Here is a 6,000-nt window from a genome sequence, read left to right on the forward strand (position 1 = left end):
GGTATATGATAGGATCAACTTGGTGGTGTCGTAGGCTTGTTGGTTTAATCCAGTGGACGGGAGTATGTCTGACTCAGATCGGGAGAACTTGCTCTCCCGGTCGGGATGACCGAGTTGGGGAGCTCATGTTTCGCTGAGCAATGTCCTGTATGAGGCGGAGAACCGAGGTTGGGCATCAATAATTCCAACGGTGACTCCACTCGTAGGGTGAGCTGAACGAATGGTTACCTTGCCACACGTGTACGGTCAAGGAGTCTTTTGCATTTGGGTGGGAAAATCAAATATGCGTTCTCGATAACCATCGTAGGCCGCCATGTGTTAATCAACACATTTTCGCTGATAAAACCTGTGGGGTGATCGATCGTTTCATCTTCTCCTTTCTTTCTCTTTCACTTCGCATTTTTTCTTCGGGTATTGGGTTCTCTTCACAGCTTTGAAGGATTGCGGATTTTGGCCACTTCTACGGTAAAAACTCGTTCCTTTCTGCTTTTCTATTTGGTTTTTTTTTCTTCGTTTCTTTTGCAGTGTTGTTTGGAGAGATTGAACGGATTTTGTGGGTTTGGTAGATTTTTGGGAAGTTTTGGAAGTTTTTTTGGAGTTGTAGTGTTTTGGTTTTCGAAAAGGTTTGAAATTTGGGTCACAGAGAAGGTGCCAAAAATTTTTTGTCGGTGATAGAAAATTCTGGATTCACGGTGGCTTTTCTGGGTTTCTAGAAGATGGAGTCAATTTGTTTAAGTTTCTCATTTGACTCGTCTCAGTCTACTTGATCGAGTCGAGTGTAGTGTCCGGTTGGGGTTTGAAGTCTGATTTTCCTTTGGGGTCGATCGGTCTTTAAGACCGACTTGTTGGTGATTAAGGTGAGTGGCTCAGCGGCTATGTTTTGAATATGGAGTCGATTGGTATTTTCGGTCGAGTAGGATCAACAGTGCTAAGTTCTGGAGAGGGAGTAGGTCGGTCGTGCGGGGCGAGTAAGATCAATCGGTGCTAGGTTCTGGAAGGGAGTAGGTCGATCGTGTAGGGTGAGTAAGATTAATCGGTGCTAGGTTATAAGAGGGAGTAGGTTCCAAATTGGAGAGCTCGGTCACCTGGGGCAATGGGTAGATTGTTCGATGTGGATTAGGATCCAACGTTCGAGTGGGGCCGATGGCCGATGCAGAGTGGTGAGTACAATGGGTCAGGATCCAATGGTTCGGTAGGGCCGATGGCCGATGCAGAGGTTGGGGATGATTATAGAATGCCCCGACCATGGTGATGATGCCCGAAGGTGGGGCGTTCCTATCGATATACCGACTAGGGTGAACGTGGCTGTCTCTAGGCCGAGTGGCGCTTCCCTAGAAGTTGATAGTCATACAGGCAAGGGGAGTGGGGAAACTCTGATAGTGTGTATGATCACATGACTTTATTCGATTATACGTTTCAAATATAATTTTGTCTTTAGACACAATATTTGAGTTAACCTACTTTCTAAATGTTTTAAATGTATAAAAAGATGTGATATGTGAGTGTTGTTATTAGAGTTATATAACTTTTACTATGGAATGATTAAGCAAGTGGGAATTATTATTTACCATATGGAAATAGTTTAAGAGGATTAGGACCCAAGACATCTTATATCTATTAATATTTGAATAATATTACATTTATTATTTTCTCAAATATCATATCCTAAAATTTATAGTAAGATATTAATTCTTCAAATTTGTTATGTTCCAATAAAAATTTAAATGTCAAGAACTAATTTCAAGTAGAGTAAGACATAATAAATAAAAAAAGATAACATAAATTATAGATGCATTCAATAAAGTTTATAAACTCAATTATACATCATATTAAAGTATTAGACTTTAATGAAGAAAATAACAAAGTAATAGGTAAACTAAAATAGTCTTGTCCTTAAAGTCAAATAAATATTTCGCTTGAATAGATGTGGACATGTGATATAGACATATAGTACATTATTCACATAACGAATCTTATCTACACATATTTTATTATGTATTAAATATGAACAATGACATGTGTTTAATTGTCTGTTATTACTTGTAAACATAGTGTACTTATGATTTGCTTAAAGTTAAACTGAGTCAAGTGATAAAGTCCACGCTCGTAGAGTGCGCGTTGGCAGTGTTATAGTATTACTTTGCCTCACTGTGTTTTAGCGTTTGATGATTCATTCTCATCTCATGCGAACCATCACGTGGAAAAGAGGTCTTGTCCTTTACCAATAATTATGAATCAGCCCACGCTCCGTAACATGCACTAAACTATTTATTGACGATGATACAAATGTAAGGACATATCACTTGCGTATGACACTTTACTTCTTACTCTGACCGTTTGATTCTTTTTGTAACAGTAGAAGAAAATATATAAAACTATAAATTAAAATTTAATACAATGTTCTAGATTGTTTTTTCTACCTGGACTGGACCCAAGATTTCAATCTTGAACGGGCCGATCCTCATGGTCGTAGGCAAGCCCAACAAGGGACAAGGAAATTATTAAATTTCAAACATAATGCATTCCAAAGGTTGAGTTTTTAAGGGTGTGTTTGTTTTGTTATTTTGGATGAGATTTTAAAAATAATATTAGATAATTGAATAGGGTGAGTATTACAAGGTAAAATTTAAAAATTATTAAAAAAAACCTCGTAAGTTTGCTAATTTAACTAAACACCCCAATGTATAAAAATTTTGTAAAATGACAAAAACATCCCCACCCATCCACAGTGCCCGAATCTGGCCACCAACGCCCGAATCTGGCCAAAAAATGGCATTACGACGCAAAACGGTCGGATTTGGCCTGTCGTGCTTCGACATGGCCTTTTCCGGCCAGATCCACCACGGATCTGGCCGGAAAAGGCTAGATCTAGTCTTCAACAGTCGCAAAAGGCCAGATTTGGCCGTCAGCGATGTCCAAAGATATGACCGTCGTTGTTGGTCAATGATGGCCAAGATTTGATCGTCATTGACCATCAACGACAGCCAGATCTACTGTGGATTTTATCAGAAAAGGCCAGATTGGCGAATTACCAGCCAGTTCCGATCGTTTCTACGTCATTGTGACAGATTCCAACAACCACTGATGGTGGTTGCCAGAATCTGGCAACTATGGGTGGGTGGAAGTGTTTTTGTTAATTTTTAAACTTTTTCTCTAGGGGTGTTTAATTAAATTAATAAACTTAAGAGGACTAAAAGTAATTAAAAAATAGAATAATATTTCCCAAATAATTAAACAAACAGGTATTTTGGAAATAGGATAGGGAATAGGGTATGAAAAAATAAAACAAACGCACCCTAAAATATTTTTCAAACTTTTCAATTATAAAATACCATTTTTATTTTTATTGTATTTTTCAAATTTTTTTTTTTATAACTTTATAAACATAGAATTGAATACCTATAGAAAGTTTACAAGAAATGAATTGTCGAATTGACAAATGATAGAGACAAACATAGAAGAGTAATGCTACAGGCACTGAAATTTTATACCGAATTTTTGTATCGAAGGACATGGTAACCAGTCAGACACGACAAGTCTTTCGTGAATGAACAACCATTCAATATTTATGGACGTTCGTCTATATTTAATTGACTCTCATTCATATTGTACAGATGGATATCTATTTACTACGAATTAGATAGACATCGGTCTAAAAAATTTTAAAAGAAAAATAGTAAATGTCAATCCATTTTATATAGACGGGAATTCATTTACGGGAGTCTACATAAAATGGATGTTTCGTCCGTATTTAAAGAAGCCTCCCTCAGCTTCTTTGACTTGGACGCCCGTCCGAACTAAATAATAGCATTTTTCTTTGCAAAACGTCTTCAAGCATGAGATCAGATTCATGAACTGCAGAAAGAGCACCAATCAAAGTTGTGTAAACTGAAAAAGCAGGCTGGAATTTGAGTGTTGTTTGTTGAAAATGTCAGAGCAACTTTATTTGTTGAAAGAGTCTTCTTCAATAATTACTCTTTACAGGTTTGGGAATACTTCCATGAAAAAAAAAAAAATGNTTGAGGTGGACTGCATTCCAACTATTGTTGATGTCTTTGCCTTCGGGAGTTTGGAGTCGATAGACGCCCTTCCCTACTTCCTTGGCAATCTTGTAAGGGCCCTCCCAAGTAGAGCCGAGCTTGCCAGAGTTGATCTCCCTAGTGTTTCGAAAGACCTTACGGAGGACCCAATCACCAGTTTTGAAAGTTCTGATTCAGATGTTGCGGTTGTAGTGTTGGGCGACCTGCTATTGATAGACTGCGTTATGAATGGCCACCCACTCGCGCAGTTCGCCAACAATGTCCAGGTTGTGGCAGAGGTTCTGGTTGTTGGTTTCTCCGTCTGCCCATTGAAGCCTGGTGGAAGGGACTGATACTTCAGTTGGGATGACTGCTTCAAATCCATATGTGAGGGAGAAAGGAGTTTCACCGGTGGCTTTCTGCAGGTGTTCTTTAAAGTCTGCATGATAGTTTTATTTGATGATTCGGCTTGGCCATTGGACTGGGGGTTGCGGGGGGTAGAGAAGCTGAACTTGATTCCCCACATGTCTCAGAAATCTCTGAAGCCTAAACTGATGAATTGAGATCCATTGTTAGTGACGATTTCCTTTGGTATCCTAAACCTGCAGATGACATGCTTCCAGATGAAAGCTTTTACCTCTCTATCTCTGACTTGTGCGAGTGCTTCGGCTTCGATCCACTTAGTAAAGTAGTCGGTGACCTCCAACATGAGGACTCGCTGCCCAGGTGTGATCCAGAGCTTTCTGACTATATCCATTCTCTACTTCATAAACGGCCAAGGTGTGAGAATGAAGTTGAGTCGTTTGGGTGGGAGGTATGAGACGTGGGCGAACCTTTGGCAATTGTCACACTTTTTCACATAAGCTGCTAAGTCAGTGTGTATGGTTGGCCAATAGTAGCCAATGGTGATTACCCGGTAGGCAAGGTTGCGTCTCATGGCGTGATTTCCACATTCGCCTTCATGGAGTTTAGCGAGAACTTGTTTGGCTTCTTCTGGGCTTATGCCTTTAAGGTAGGGACCAAAGAATGACTTCCTAAGGAGTTGACCCTCGTATATAGTGAGCCTGGCGGCTTTCGCTCTTAGGCAGCATGCTTCATTCTTATCGGCTGGGAGCTTATTGTGTTCCAAGTATTTTACTATCGGGGTCATCCAAGAGTCGGCTGGTTCGATGTCTATTACCGCTTCGGACGGCTTCTTCGTTAGTCCTTCCTTCTAGTCGGCCGACCATTGGAGGAATAACAAATGGATGGATGACTGGGAAGAAGATTGAAGGGCTGAGCCAAGGTTAACAACGACATCAACGTGGGTGTTCTCCGTGCTTGGGACTTAGGCAATGGTGAATTCTTCGAAGGTGGCCTGCAATTCTTTGACCAGGGAGAGTCCAACGATAAATGCCTTGTATTCAGCTTCGTTGTTGGTGCACTTGAATCTTCATCGTATGGCCCGTTGGATGACTTCTCCTTCCGGAGTAGTAAGTACAACACCAAGCCCGCTTCCATTCACGTTGCTTGAGCCATCCACTGAGAGAGTCCATTTTGAAAGCGATCCGCTATTCATGCACAGTAGTTCTCTTTCTGCTTGGACAGTGGTGTTCAGGGTAAAATCAGCAATAAAGTCTGCCAATGCCTACGATTTGACGACTGTACGTGGTTAGAAAGATATGTCGAACTCACTAAGCTCTACTATCCATTGTGTGAGTCGGCCTGATAACTATGGCTTATGTAGTATCTTCTTGAGTGGGAAGGAAGTGAATACGACTATAAAATGACATTGAAAGTATGGCCTGAGCTTCCTGAAGGCGTGGACGAGGGCTAATGCCAGTTTCTCCAGCTGACTGTATCATGTCTCCGTGTCGAGGAGTGACCTGCTTACATAGTAAACCGATAGTTGCTTTGTATCATCCTCCCGAACTAACACTGCTGAGATTGCTATCTCTAAAACCTCCAGATATGTGTAAAGCTTTTCCTTATCCTTGGGCTT

This window comes from Pistacia vera, unplaced genomic scaffold, assembly GCF_008641045.1.
Source record: "Pistacia vera cultivar Batoury unplaced genomic scaffold, PisVer_v2 Contig30, whole genome shotgun sequence".
In the NCBI taxonomy this organism is placed as follows: Eukaryota; Viridiplantae; Streptophyta; class Magnoliopsida; order Sapindales; family Anacardiaceae; genus Pistacia; species Pistacia vera.